Genomic DNA, 15,871 nt, shown 5'->3' on the forward strand with positions numbered 1-15,871 from the left:
TCGTGAACGTGTGCGAGGGCTGAGGAAATGAAGCTGCTCCAAAAGAGAGGGCAGTGCGTTTCCCTACACCCGGCATGTACAGAGGGGCTGTAACGGGCTCCTGGTTTGGACGTTGCTTAGCTGACCCAGGTGAGCCTGGGGTACTCAAGTGTTCCTGCGGGAATACTGTGCCCAGGCTAGCGTCCTAGGTGTCCAGAAAACTGTGCTGCCGTTCAAGGAACGCAGAGCAGAGACCAGCACCTCATGGAAACTGCTGCACGCCTCTGCTTCTGCACGGCAAATCAGGGCCTTACTTCCAGGCATGTGTTCATGCTGAGTGTGCCGGTAGCGATATAGCAGGGTAAGATGCTGACTTTCTCCTCGAGCAGAGTGACTTCACGTACGAGGGCCTCGAAGTACTCCAAGCACAGTGTTCTCTCATGGCAGCTCACACAAGGACCATGAGAAGTTTTCTGTGCACTTCGGACTCACCAGCAAAGTTGTCCTGAGGCCGTTCGAGGACTCTGGAAATGTAGCTCTCCTCAAGGAACGTACAGTGTGTTGCCCATCAATGGGCACGCACAGAGGGCCTCCGAGGGATGCACCAATGGGCCTCGAAGTTGCTCAGCCGGCCCACAGGGGTCTGGAGGTACTCAGTGAACATGCAGGGAAAACGAGGCCTACCCGAGAGGCCTAGGAGTCCTCAGACGTGTACTTCCTTTAAAGTAAAGCATATAAGGGACTAAGAACTCATGGAAACAGCTGCATGCCTCTCTTTCTGCACGGCTACTAAGGGCCTAACCTGGAGGCAAGTTTTCACGTTGAGATTCCCTTTAGCTCTAGAGCTTGTCAGGCTGACCACCACCGCGGCCATGGAAGCCCCTGGTTTAGACAGAGCAAACTCATTTTCTCCCCAGAAGCATTCTTACAGTGTTTACAGGCCTGTCAAGAGGAGGGAATGGCAGGCAGTTTCAATGCAGCCTGAAGGCTGCCTTCAAAACGGGAAAGCAAGGCTAGTTCCAGCAGGTCCCCTTTTCCAGGGGCACACTCAGCATGCACCCCTGTGGCTTCTAACAAGTCCGAGGAGACACAGGTTACCCTGTGTTTCCTTCCCTGACTCAACTTCTCGAAGTAGGGTGTTCTGCATCATGCGAACTGCCTCAACCAAGGAACGCCGTAAGCTGCTCCTCTGGGCATGTGGCTATTCGAAAGCCTGCAGTGCCACAGGAAGAACAGGACTTCAACTGCAGTAAGAACGCAAGCTGACTTCCTCTAGGAGGCACGGTGACTTCAGGCAGGACGTCTTAGGTGGAATGCGAAGACGAGGGTTACCCTGAGTGCAGCTCAGGCTAGGGCAACGCGTAAGACTTCCACGCCGTGTGGGACGTGCCAGAACGGTGTTCGTGAACGTGTGCGAGGGCGGAGGAAATGAAGCTGCTCCAAAAGAGAGGGCAGTGCTTTTCCCTACACCCGGCATGCACAGAGGGGCTGTAACGGGCTCCGGGTCTGGACGTTGCTTAGCTGACCCAGGTGAGCTTGGGGTACTCAAGTGTTCCTGCGGGAATAGGGTGCCCAGGCTAGCGTCCTAGGTGTCCAGAAAACTGTGGTGCCGTTCAAGGAACGCAGAGCAGAGGCCAGCGCCTCATGGAAACTGCTGCACGCCTCTGCTTCTGCACGGCAAATCAGGGCCTTACTTCCAGGCATGTGTTCATGCTGGGTGTGCCGGTATCGATATAGCAGGGTAAGATGCTGACTTTCTCCTCGAGCAGAGTGACTTCACGTACGAGGGCCTCGAAGTACTCCAAGCACAGTGTTCTCTCATGGCAGCTCACACAAGGACCATGAGAAGTTTTCTGTGCACTTCGGACTCACCAGCAAAGTTGTCCTGAGGCCGTTCGAGGACTCTGGAAATGTAGCTCTCCTCAAGGATCGTACAGTGTGTTGCCCATCACTGGGCACGCACAGAGGGCCTCCGAGGGATGCACCAATAGGCCTCGAAGTTGCTCAACCGGCCCACAGGGGTCTGGAGGTGCTCAGTGAACTTGCAGGAAAACGAGGCCTACCCGAGAGGCCTAGGAGTCCTCAGACGTGTACTTCCTTTAAAATAAAGCATATAAGGGAGTAAGAACTCATGGAAACAGCTGCATGCCTCCCTTTCTGCACGGCTACTAAGGGCCTAACCTGGAGGCAAGTTTTCACGTTGAGATTCCCTTTAGCTCTAGAGCTTGTCAGGCTGACCACCACCGCGGCCATGGAAGCCCCTGGTTTAGACAGAGCAAACTCATTTTCTCCCTAGATGCATTCTTACACTGTTTACAGGCCTGACAAGAGGACGGAAGGGCAGGCACTTTCAATGCAGCGTGAACGCTGCCTTCAAAATGGGAAAGCAAGGCTAGTTCCAACAGGTCCCCTTTTCCAGGGGCACACTCAGCATGCACCCCTGTGGCTTCTAAGAAGTCCGAGGAGAAACAGGTTACCCTGTGTTTCCTTCCCTGACTCAACTTCTCGAAGTAGGGTGTTCTGCATCATGCGAACTGCCTCAACCAAGGAACGCCGTAAGCTGCTCCTCTGGGCCTGTGGCTATTCGAAAGCCTGCAGTGCCACAGGAAGAACAGGACTTCAACTGCAGTAAGAACGCAAGCTGACTTCCTCTAGGAGGCACGGTGACTTCAGGCAGGACGTCTTAGATGGAATGCGAAGACGAGGGTTACCCTGAGTGCAGCTCAGGCTAGGGCAACGCGTAAGACTTCCACGCCGTGTGGGACGTGCCAGAACGGTGTTCGTGAACGTGTGCGAGGGCTGAGGAAATGAAGCTGCTCCAAAAGAGAGGGCAGTGCGTTTCCCTACACCCGGCATGCACAGAGGGGCTGTAACGGGCTCCGGGTCTGGACGTTGCTTAGCTGACCCAGGTGAGCCTGGGGTACTCAAGTGTTCCTGCGGGAATAGGGTGCCCAGGCTACCGTTCTAGGTCTCCAGAAAACTGTGCTGCCGTTCAAGGAACGCAGAGCAGAGGCCAGCGCTTCATGGAAACTGCTGCACGCCTCTGCTTCTGCACGGCAAATCAGGGCCTTACTTCCAGGCATGTGTTCATGCTGGGTGTGCCGGTAGCGATATAGCAGGGTAAGATGCTGACTTTCTCCTCGAGCAGAGTGACTTCACGTACGAGGGCCTCGAAGTGCTCCAAGCACAGTGTTCTCTCATGGCAGCTCACACAATGACCCTGAGAAGTTTTCTGTGCACTTCGGACTCACCAGGAAAGTTGTCCTGAGGCCGTTCGAGAACTCTGGAAATGTAGCTCTCCTCAAGGAACGTACAGTGTGTTGCCCATCACTGGGCACGCACAGAGGGCCTCCGAGGGATGCACCAATGGGCCTCCAAGTTGCTCAGCCGGCCCACAGGGGTCTGGAGATACTCAGTGAACTTGCAGGGAAAACGAGGCCTACCCGAGAGGCCTAGGAATCCTCAGACGTGTACTTCCTTTAAAGTAAAGCATATAAGGGACTAAGAGCTCATGGAAACAGCTGCATGCCTCCCTTTCTGCACGGCTACTAAGGGCCTAACCTGGAGGCAAGTTTTCACGTTGAGATTCCCTTTAGCTCTAGAGCTTTTCAGGCTGACCACCACCGCGGCCATGGAAGCCCCTGGTTTAGACAGAGCAAACTCATTTTCTCCCCAGAAGCATTCTTACAGTGTTTACGGGCCTGTCAAGAGGAGGGAAGGGTAGGCACTTTCAATGCAGCGTGAACGCTGCCTTCAAAATGGGAAAGCAAGGCTAGTTCCAACAGGTCCCCTTTTCCAGGGGCACACTCAGCATGCACCCCTGTGGCTTCTAAGAAGTCCGAGGAGACACAGGTTACCCTGTGTTTCCTTCCCTGACTCAACTTCTCGAAGTAGGGTGTTCTGCATCATGCGAACTGCCTCAACCAAGGAACGCCGTAAGCTGCTCCTCTGGGCCTGTGGCTATTCGAAAGCCTGCAGTGCCACAGGAAGAACAGGACTTCAACTGCAGTAAGAACGCAAGCTGACTTCCTCTAGGAGGCACGGTGACTTCAGGCAGGACGTCTTAGATGGAATGCGAAGACGAGGGTTACCCTGAGTGCAGCTCAGGCTAGGGCAACGCGTAAGACTTGCACGCCGTGTGGGACGTGCCAGAACGGTGTTCGTGAACGTGTGCGAGGGCTGAGGAAATGAAGCTCCTCCAAAAGAGAGGGCAGTGCGTTTCCCTACACCCGGCATGCACAGAGGGGCTGTAACGGGCTCCGGGTCTGGACGTTGCTTAGCTGACCCAGGTGAGCCTGGGGTACTCAAGTGTTCCTGCGGGAATAGGGTGCCCAGGCTAGCGTCCTAGGTGTCCAGAAAACTGTGCTGCCGTTCAAGGAACGCAGAGCAGAGGCCAGCGCTTCATGGAAACTGCTGCACGCCTCTGCTTCTGCACGGCAAATCAGGGCCTTACTTCCAGGCATGTGTTCATGCTGGGTGTGCCGGTAGCGATATAGCAGGGTAAGATGCTGACTTTCTCCTCGAGCAGAGTGACTTCACGTACGAGGGCCTCGAAGTACTCCAAGCACAGTGTTCTCTCATGGCAGCTCACACAAGGACCATGAGAAGTTTCCTGTGCACTTCGGACTCACCAGCAATGTTGTCCTGAGGCCGTTCGAGGACTCTGGAAATGTAGCTCTCCTCAAGGAACGTACAGTGTGTTGCCCATCACTGGGCATGCACCGAGGGCCTCCGAGGGATGCACCAATGGGCCTCGAAGTTGCTCAGCCGGCCCACAGGGGTCTGGAGGTACTCAGTGAACTTGCAGGGAAAACGAGGCCTACCCGAGATGCCGAGGAGTCCTCAGACGTGTACTTCCTTTAAAGTAAAGCATATAAGGGACTAAAAACTCATGGAAACAGCTGCATGCCTCCCTTTCTGCACGGCTACTAAGGGCCTAACCTGGAGGCAAGTTTTCACGTTGAGATTCCCTTTAGCTCTAGAGCTTGTCAGGCTGACCACCACCGCGGCCATGGAAGCCCCTGGTTTAGACAGAGCCAACTCATTTTCTCCCCAGAAGCATTCTTACAGTGTTTACAGGCCTGTCAAGAGGAGGGAATGGCAGGCACTTTCAATGCAGCGTGAACGCTGCCTTCAAAATGGGAAAGCAAGGCTAGTTCCAGCAGGTCCCCTTTTCCAGGGGCACACTCAGCATGCACCCCTGTGGCTTCTAACAAGTCCGAGGAGACACAGGATACCCTGTGTTTCTTTCCCTGACTCAACTTCTCGAAGTAGGCTGTTCTGCATCATGCGAACTGCCTCAACCAAGGAACGCCGTAAGCTGCTCCTCTGGGCCTGTGGCTATTCGAAAGCCTGCAGTGCCACAGGAAGAACAGGACTTCAACTGCAGTAAGAACGCAAGCTGACTTCCTCTAGGAGGCACGGTGACTTCAGGCAGGACGTCTTAGATGGAATGCGAAGACGAGGGTTACCCTGAGTGCAGCTCAGGCTAGGGCAACGCGTAAGACTTGCACGCCGTGTGGGACGTGCCAGAACGGTGTTCGTGAACGTGTGCGAGGGCTGAGGAAATGAAGCTGCTCCAAAAGAGAGGGCAGTGCGTTTCCCTACACCCGGCATGCACAGAGGGGCTGTAACGGGCTCCGGGCCTGGACGTTGCTTAGCTGACCCAGGTGAGCCTGGGGTACTCAAGTGTTCCTGCGGGAATAGGGTGCCCAGGCTAGCGTCCTAGGTGTCCAGAAAACTGTGCTGCCGTTTAAGGAACGCAGAGCAGAGGCCAGCGCCTCATGGAAACTGCTGCACGCCTCTGCTTCTGCACGGCAAATCAGGGCCTTACTTCCAGGCATGTGTTCATGCTGGGTGTGCCGGTAGCGATATAGCAGGGTAAGATGCTGACTTTCTCCTCGAGCAGAGTGACTTCACGTACGAGGGCCTCGAAGTACTCCAAGCACAGTGTTCTCTCATGGCAGCTCACACAAGGACCATGAGAAGTTTTCTGTGCACTTCGGACTCACCAGCAAAGTTGTCCTGAGGCCGTTCGAGGACTCTGGAAATGTAGCTCTCCTCAAGGATCGTACAGTGTGTTGCCCATCACTGGGCACGCACAGAGGGCCTCCGAGGGATGCACCAATGGGCCTCGAAGTTGCTCAGCCGGCCCACAGGGGTCTGGAGGTGCTCAGTGAACGTGCAGGAAAACGAGGCCTACCCGAGAGGCCTAGGAGTCCTCAGACGTGTACTTCCTTTAAAATAAAGCATATAAGGGAGTAAGAACTCATGGAAACAGCTGCATGCCTCCCTTTCTGCACGGCTACTAAGGGCCTAACCTGGAGGCAAGTTTTCACGTTGAGATTCCCTTTAGCTCTAGAGCTTGTCAGGCTGACCACCACCGCGGCCATGGAAGCCCCTGGTTTAGACAGAGCAAACTCATTTTCTCCCCAGAAGCATTCTTACAGTGTTTACAGGCCTGTCAAGAGGAGGGAATGGCAGGCACTTTCAATGCAGCGTGAATGCTGCCTTCAAAATGGGAAAGCAAGGCTAGTTCCAACAGGTCCCCTTTTCCAGGGGCACACTCAGCATGCACCCCTGTGGCTTCTAAGAAGTCCGAGGAGACACAGGTTACCCTGTGTTTCCTTCCCTGACTCAACTTCTCGAAGTAGGGTGTTCTGCATCATGCGAACTGCCTCAACCAAGGAACGCCGTAAGCTGCTCCTCTGGGCCTGTGGCTATTCGAAAGCCTGCAGTGCCACAGGAAGAACAGGACTTCAACTGCAGTAAGAACGCAAGCTGACTTCCTCTAGGAGGCACGGTGACTTCAGGCAGGACGTCTTAGATGGAATGCGAAGACGAGGGTTACCCTGAGTGCAGCTCAGGCTAGGGCAACGCGTAAGACTTCCACGCCGTGTGGGACGTGCCAGAACGGTGTTCGTGAACGTGTGCGAGGGCTGAGGAAATGAAGCTGCTCCAAAAGAGAGGGCAGTGCGTTTCCCTACACCCGGCATGCACAGAGGGGCTGTAACGGGCTCCGGGTCTGGACGTTGCTTAGCTGACCCAGGTGAGCCTGGGGTACTCAAGTGTTCCTGCGGGAATAGGGTGCCCAGGCTAGCGTCCTAGGTGTCCAGAAAACTGTGCTGCCGTTCAAGTAACGCAGAGCAGAGGCCAGCGCCTCATGGAAACTGCTGCACGCCTCTGCTTCTGCACGGCAAATCAGGGCCTTACTTCCAGGCATGTGTTCATGCTGGGTGTGCCGGTAGCGATATAGCAGGGTAAGATGCTGACTTTCTCCTCGAGCAGAGTGACTTCACGTACGAGGGCCTCGAAGTACTCCAAGCACAGTGTTCTCTCATGGCAGCTCACACAAGGAGCATGAGAAGTTTCCTGTGCACTTCGGACTCACCAGCAATGTTGTCCTGAGGCCGTTCGAGGACTCTGGAAATGTAGCTCTCCTCAAGGAACGTACAGTGTGTTGCCCATCACTGGGCATGCACAGAGGGCCTCCGAGGGATGCACCAATGGGCCTCGAAGTTGCTCAAACGGCTCACAGGGGTCTGGAGGTACTCAGTGAACTTGCAGGGAAAACGAGGCCTACCCGAGATGCCGAGGAGTCCTCAGACGTGTACTTCCTTTAAAGTAAAGCACATAAGGGACTAAGAACTCCTGGAAACAGCTGCATGCCTCCCTTTCTGCACGGCTACTAAGGGCCTAACCTGGAGGCAAGTTTTCACGTTGAGATTCCCTTTAGCTCTAGAGCTTGTCAGGCTGACCACCACCGCGGCCATGGAAGCCCCTGGTTTAGACAGAGCAAACTCATTTTCTCCCCAGAAGCATTCTTACAGTGTTTACAGGCCTGTCAAGAGGAGGGAATGGCAGGCACTTTCAATGCAGCGTGAACGCTGCCTTCAAAATGGGAAAGCAAGGCTAGTTCTAGCAGGTCCCCTTTTCCAGGGGCACATTCAGCATGCACCCCTGTGGCTTCTAACAAGTCCGAGGAGACACAGGTTACCCTGTGTTTCCTTCCCTGACTCAACTTCTCGAAGTAGGCTGTTCTGCATCATGCGAACTGCCTCAACCAAGGAACGCCGTAAGCTGCTCCTCTGGGCCTGTGGCTATTCGAAAGCCTGCAGTGCCACAGGAAGAACAGGACTTCAACTGCAGTAAGAAGGCAAGCTGACTTGTTCTCGGAGGCCTGGTGACTTCAGGCAGGACGTCTTATATGGAATGCGAAGGCGAGGGTTACCCTGAGTGCAGCACAGGCTACGGCAACGCGTAAGACTTGCACGCCGTGTGGGACGTGCCAGAACGCTGTTCGTGAACGTGTGCGAGGGCTGAGGAAATGAAGCTGCTCCAAAAGAGAGGGCAGTGCGTTTCCCTACACCAGGCATGCACAGAGGGGCTGTAACGGGCTCCGGGTCTGGACGTTGCTTAGCTGACCCAGGTGAGCCTGGGGTACTCAAGTGTTCCTGCGGGAATAGGGTGCCCAGGCTAGCGTCCTAGGTGTCCAGAAAACTATGCTGCCGTTCAAGGAACGCAGAGCAGAGGCCAGCGCCTCATGGAAACTGCTGCACGCCTCTGCTCCTGCACGGCAAATCAGGGCCTTACTTCCAGGCATGTGTTCATGCTGGGTGTGCCGGTAGCGATATAGCAGGGTAAGATGCTGACTTTCTCCTCGAGCAGAGTGACTTCACGTACGAGGGCCTTGAAGTGCTCCAAGCACAGTGTTCTCTCATGGCAGCTCACACAAGGACCATAAGAAGTTTTCTGTGCACTTCGGACGCACCAGCAATGTTGTCCTGAGGACGTTCCAGGACTCTGGAAATGTAGCTCTCCTCAAGGAACGTACAGTGTGTTGCCCATCCCTGGGCACGCACAGAGGGCCTCCGAGGGATGCACCAATGGGCCTCGAAATTGCTCAGCTGGCCCACAGGGGTCTGGAGGTACTCAGTGAACTTGCAGGAAAATGAGGCCTACCCGAGAGGCCTAGGAGTCCTCAGACGTGTACTTCCTTTAAAGTGAAGCATATAAGGGACAAAGAACTCATGGAAATAGCTGCATGCCTCCCTTTCTGCACGGCTACTAAGGGCCTAACCTGGAGGCAAGTTTTCACGTTGAGATTCCCTTTAGCTCTAGAGCTTGTCAGGCTGACCACCACCGCGGCCATGGAAGCCCCTGGTTTAGACAGAGCAAACTCATTTTCTCCCCAGAAGCATTCTTACACTGTTTACAGGCCTGTCAAGAGGAGGGAATGGCAGGCACTTTCAATGAAGCGTGAACGCTGCCTTCAAAACGGGAAAGCAAGGCTAGTTCCAGCAGGTCCCCTTTTCCAGGGGCACACTCAGCATGCACCCCTGTGGCTTCTAAGAAGTCCGAGGAGACACAGGTTACCCTGTGTTTCCTTCCCTGACTCAACTTCTCGAAGTAGGGTGTTCTGCATCATGCGAACTGCCTCAACCAAGGAACGCCGTAAGCTGCTCCTCTGGGCCTGTGGCTATTCGAAAGCCTGCAGTGCCACAGGAAGAACAGGACTTCAACTGCAGTAAGAACGCAAGCTGACTTCCTCTAGGAGGCACGGTGACTTCAGGCAGGACGTCTTAGATGGAATGCGAAGACGAGGGTTACCCTGAGTGCAGCTCAGGCTAGGGCAACGCGTAAGACTTGCACGCCGTGTGGGACGTGCCAGAACGGTGTTCGTGAACGTGTGCGAGGGCTGAGGAAATGAAGCTGCTCCAAAAGAGAGGGCAGTGCGTTTCCCTACACCCGGCAAGCACAGAGGGGCTCTAACGGGCTCCCGGTCTGGACGTTGCTGAGCTGGCCCAGGTGAGCCTGGGGTACTCAAGTGTCCCTGCCGGGAACAGGCTGCCCAGACTAGCCTCCTAGGTGTCCAGAAAACTGTGCTGCCGTTCAAGGAACGCAGAGCAGAGGCCAGCGCCTCATGGAAACTGCTGCACGCCTCTGCTTCTGCACGGCAAATCAGGGCCTTACTTCCAGGCATGTGTTCATGCTGGGTGTGCCGGTAGCGACATAGCAGGGTAAGATGCTGACTTTCTCCTCGAGCATAGTGACTTTACGGACGAGGGCCTCGAAGTACTCCAAGCACAGTGTACTCTCACGGCAGCTCCACAGGGGCCATGACAAAGTCTTCCTGGGCACTTCGGACGCACCAGCAATGTTGTCCTGAGGCCGTTCGAGGACTCTGGAAATGTAGCTCTCCTCAAGGAACGTACAGTGTGTTGCCCATCACTGGGCACGCACAGAGAGCCTCCGAGGGTTGCACCAATGGGCCTCGAAGTGGCTCAGCCGGCCCACAGGGGTCTGGAGGTACTCAGTGAACTTGCAGGGAAAACGAGGCCTACCCGAGAGGCCTAGGAGTCCTCAGACGTGTACTTCCTTTAAAGTAAAGGATATAAGGGATAATAACTCATGGAAACAGCTGCATGCCTCCCTTTCTGCACGGCTACTAAGGGCCTAACCTGGAGGCAAGTTTTCACGTTGAGATTCCCTTTAGCTCTAGAGCTTGTCAGGCTGACCACCACCGCGGCCATGGAAGCCCCTGGTTTAGACAGAGCAAACTCATTTTCTCCCCAGAAGCATTCTTACAGTGTTTACAGGCCTGTCAAGAGGAGGGAATGGCAGGCACTTTCAATGCAGCGTGAACGCTGCCTTCAAAATGGGAAAGCAAGGCTAGTTCCAACAGGTCCCCTTTTCCAGGGGCACACTCAGCATGCACCCCTGTGGCTTCTAAGAAGTCCGAGGAGACACAGGTTACCCTGTGTTTCCTTCCCTGACTCAACTTCTCGAAGTAGGGTGTTCTGCATCATGCGAACTGCCTCAACCAAGGAACGCCGTAAGCTGCTCCTCTGGGCCTGTGGCTATTCGAAAGCCTGCAGTGCCACAGGAAGAACAGGACTTCAACTGCAGTAAGAACGCAAGCTGACTTGTTCTCGGAGGCCCGGTGACTTCAGGCAGGACGTCTTATATGGAATGCGAAGACGAGGGTTACCCTGAGTGCAGCACAGGCTAGGGCAACGCGTAAGACTTGCACGCCGTGTGGGACGTGCCAGAACGGTGTTCGTGAACGTGTGCGAGGGCTGAGGAAATGAAGCTGCTCCAAAAGAGAGGGCAGTGCGTTTCCCTACACCCGGCATGCACAGAGGGGCTGTAACGGGCTCCGGGTCTGGACGTTGCTTAGCTGACCCAGGTGAGCCTGGGGTACTCAAGTGTTCCTGCGGGAATAGGGTGCCCAGGCTAGCGTCCTAGGTGTCCAGAAAACTGTGCTGCCGTTCAAGGAACGCAGAGCAGAGGCCAGCGCCTCATGGAAACTGCTGCACGCCTCTGCTTCTGCACGGCAAATCAGGGCCTTACTTCCAGGCATGTGTTCATGCTGGGTGTGCCGGTAGCGATATAGCAGGGTAAGATGCTGACTTTCTCCTCGAGCAGAGTGACTTCACGTACGAGGGCCTCGAAGTACTCCAAGCACAGTGTTCTCTCATGGCAGCTCACACAAGGACCATGAGAAGTTTTCTGTGCACTTCGGACTCACCAGCAAAGTTGTCCTGTGGCCGTCCGAGGACTCTGGAAATGTAGCTCTCCTCAAGGAACGTACAGTGTGTTGCCCATCCCTGGGCACGCACAGAGTGCCTCCGAGGGATGCACCAATGGGCCTCGAAGTTGCTCAGCCGGCCCACAGGGGTCTGGAGGTACTCAGTGAACTTGCAGGGAAAACGAGGTCTACCCGAGAGGCCTAGGAGTCCTCAGACGTGTACTTCCTTTAAAGTAAAGCATATAAGGGACTAAGAACTCATGGAAACAGCTGCATGCCTCTCTTTCTGCACGGCTACTAAGGGCCTAACCTGGAGGCAAGTTTTCACGTTGAGATTCCCTTTAGCTCTAGAGCTTGTCAGGCTGACCACCACCGCGGCCATGGAAGCCCCTGGTTTAGACAGAGCAAACTCATTTTCTCCCCAGAAGCATTCTTACACTGTTTACAGGCCTGTCAAGAGGAGGGAATGGCAGGCAGTTTCAATGCAGCCTGAACGCTGCCTTCAAAACGGGAAAGCAAGGCTAGTTCCAGCAGGTCCCCTTTTCCAGGGGCACACTCAGCATGCACCCCTGTGGCTTCTAACAAGTCCGAGGAGACACAGGTTACCCTGTGTTTCCTTCCCTGACTCAACTTCTCGAAGTAGGGTGTTCTGCATCATGCGAACTGCCTCAACCAAGGAACGCCGTAAGCTGCTCCTCTGGGCCTGTGGCTATTCGAAAGCCTGCAGTGCCACAGGAAGAACAGGACTTCAACTGCAGTAAGAACGCAAGCTGACTTCCTCTAGGAGGCACGGTGACTTCAGGCAGGACGTCTTAGATGGAATGCGAAGACGAGGGTTACCCTGAGTGCAGCTCAGGCTAGGGCAACGCGTAAGACTTGCACGCCGTGTGGGACGTGCCAGAACGGTGTTCGTGAACGTGTGCGAGGGCTGAGGAAATGAAGCTGCTCCAAAAGAGAGGGCAGTGCGTTTCCCTACACCCGGCATGCACAGAGGGGCTGTAACGGGCTCCGGGTCTGGACGTTGCTTAGCTGACCCAGGTGAGCCTGGGGTACTCAAGTGTTCCTGCGGGAATAGGGTGCCCAGGCTAGCGTCCTAGGTGTCCAGAAAACTGTGCTGCCGTTTAAGGAACGCAGAGCAGAGGCCAGCGCCTCATGGAAACTGCTGCACGCCTCTGCTTCTGCACGGCAAATCAGGGCCTTACTTCCAGGCATGTGTTCATGCTGGGTGTGCCGGTAGCGATATAGCAGGGTAAGATGCTGACTTTCTCCTCGAGCAGAGTGACTTCACGTACGAGGGCCTCGAAGTACTCCAAGCACAGTGTTCTCTCATGGCAGCTCACACAAGGACCATGAGAAGTTTTCTCTGCACTTCGGACTCATCAGCAAAGTTGTCCTGAGGCCGTTCGAGGACTCTGGAAATGTAGCTCTCCTCAAGGAACGTACAGTGTGTTGCCCATCACTGGGCACGCACAGAGGGCCTCCGAGGGATGCACCAATGGGCCTCGAAGTTGCTCAGCCGGCCCACAGGGGTCTGGAGGTACTCAGTGAACATGCAGGGAAAACGAGGCCTACCCGAGAGGCCTAGGAGTCCTCAGACGTGTACTTCCTTTAAAGTAAAGCATATAAGGGACTAAGAACTCATGGAAACAGCTGCATGCCTCCCTTTCTGCACGGCTACTAAGGGCCTAACCTGGAGGCAAGTTTTCACGTTGAGATTCCCTTTAGCTCTAGAGCTTGTCAGGCTGACCACCACCGCGGCCATGGAAGCCCCTGGTTTAGACAGAGCAAACTCATTTTCTCCCCAGAAGCATTCTTACAGTGTTTACAGGCCTGTCAAGAGGAGGGAATGGCAGGCACTTTCAATGCAGCGTGAACGCTGCCTTCAAAATGGGAAAGCAAGGCTAGTTCCAACAGGTCCCCTTTTCCAGGGGCACACTCAGCATGCACCCCTGTGGCTTCTAAGAAGTCCGAGGAGACACAGGTTACCCTGTGTTTCCTTCCCTGACTCAACTTCTCGAAGTAGGGTGTTCTGCATCATGCGAACTGCCTCAACCAAGGAACGCCGTAAGCTGCTCCTCTGGGCCTGTGGCTATTCGAAAGCCTGCAGTGCCACAGGAAGAACAGGACTTCAACTGCAGTAAGAACGCAAGCTGACTTGTTCTCGGAGGCCCGGTGACTTCAGGCAGGACGTCTTATATGGAATGCGAAGACGAGGGTTACCCTGAGTGCAGCACAGGCTAGGGCAACGCGTAAGACTTGCACGCCGTGTGGGACGTGCCAGAACGGTGTTCGTGAACGTGTGCGAGGGCTGAGGAAATGAAGCTGCTCCAAAAGAGAGGGCAGTGCGTTTCCCTACACCCGGCATGCACAGAGGGGCTGTAACGGGCTCCGGGTCTGGACGTTGCTTAGCTGACCCAGGTGAGCCTGGGGTACTCAAGTGTTCCTGCGGGAATAGGGTGCCCAGGCTAGCGTCCTAGGTGTCCAGAAAACTGTGCTGCCGTTCAAGGAACGCAGAGCAGAGGCCAGCGCCTCATGGAAACTGCTGCACGCCTCTGCTTCTGCACGGCAAATCAGGGCCTTACTTCCAGGCATGTGTTCATGCTGGGTGTGCCGGTAGCGATATAGCAGGGTAAGATGCTGACTTTCTCCTCGAGCAGAGTGACTTCACGTACGAGGGCCTCGAAGTACTCCAAGCACAGTGTTCTCTCATGGCAGCTCACACAAGGACCATGAGAAGTTTTCTGTGCACTTCGGACTCACCAGCAAAGTTGTCCTGTGGCCGTCCGAGGACTCTGGAAATGTAGCTCTCCTCAAGGAACGTACAGTGTGTTGCCCATCCCTGGGCACGCACAGAGTGCCTCCGAGGGATGCACCAATGGGCCTCGAAGTTGCTCAGCCGGCCCACAGGGGTCTGGAGGTACTCAGTGAACTTGCAGGGAAAACGAGGTCTACCCGAGAGGCCTAGGAGTCCTCAGACGTGTACTTCCTTTAAAGTAAAGCATATAAGGGACTAAGAACTCATGGAAACAGCTGCATGCCTCTCTTTCTGCACGGCTACTAAGGGCCTAACCTGGAGGCAAGTTTTCACGTTGAGATTCCCTTTAGCTCTAGAGCTTGTCAGGCTGACCACCACCGCGGCCATGGAAGCCCCTGGTTTAGACAGAGCAAACTCATTTTCTCCCCAGAAGCATTCTTACACTGTTTACAGGCCTGTCAAGAGGAGGGAATGGCAGGCAGTTTCAATGCAGCCTGAACGCTGCCTTCAAAACGGGAAAGCAAAGCTAGTTCCAGCAGGTCCCCTTTTCCAGGGGCACACTCAGCATGCACCCCTGTGGCTTCTAACAAGTCCGAGGAGACACAGGTTACCCTGTGTTTCCTTCCCTGACTCAACTTCTCGAAGTAGGGTGTTCTGCATCATGCGAACTGCCTCAACCAAGGAACGCCGTAAGCTGCTCCTCTGGGCCTGTGGCTATTCGAAAGCCTGCAGTGCCACAGGAAGAACAGGACTTCAACTGCAGTAAGAACGCAAGCTGACTTCCTCTAGGAGGCACGGTGACTTAAGGCAGGACGTCTTAGATGGAATGCGAAGACGAGGGTTACCCTGAGTGCAGCTCAGGCTAGGGCAACGCGTAAGACTTGCACGCCGTGTGGGACGTGCCAGAACGGTGTTCGTGAACGTGTGCGAGGGCTGAGGAAATGAAGCTGCTCCAAAAGAGAGGGCAGTGCGTTTCCCTACACCCGGCATGCACAGAGGGGCTGTAACGGGCTCCGGGTCTGGACGTTGCTTAGCTGACCCAGGTGAGCCTGGGGTACTCAAGTGTTCCTGCGGGAATAGGGTGCCCAGGCTAGCGTCCTAGGTGTCCAGAAAACTGTGCTGCCGTTTAAGGAACGCAGAGCAGAGGCCAGCGCCTCATGGAAACTGCTGCACGCCTCTGCTTCTGCACGGCAAATCAGGGCCTTACTTCCAGGCATGTGTTCATGCTGGGTGTGCCGGAAGCGATATAGCAGGGTAAGATGCTGACTTTCTCCTCGAGCAGAGTGACTTCACGTACGAGGGCCTCGAAGTACTCCAAGCACAGTGTTCTCTCATGGCAGCTCACACAAGGACCATGAGAAGTTTTCTGTGCACTTCGGACTCACCAGCAAAGTTGTCCTGAGGCCGTTCGAGGACTCTGGAAATGTAGCTCTCCTCAAGGAACGTACAGTGTGTTGCCCATCACTGGGCACGCACAGAGGGCCTCCCAGGGATGCACCAATGGGCCTCGAAGTTGCTCAGCCGGCCCACAGGGGTCTGGAGGTACTCAGTGAACATGCAGGGAAAACGAGGCCTACCCGAGAGGCCTAGGAGTCCTCAGACGTGTA

This window comes from Delphinapterus leucas, chromosome 12 (genome assembly GCF_059928025.1).
Source record: "Delphinapterus leucas isolate spDelLeu-1000000601 "Yukka" chromosome 12, BTC_Dleu_Yukka2, whole genome shotgun sequence".
Classification (NCBI taxonomy): Eukaryota; Metazoa; Chordata; class Mammalia; order Artiodactyla; family Monodontidae; genus Delphinapterus; species Delphinapterus leucas.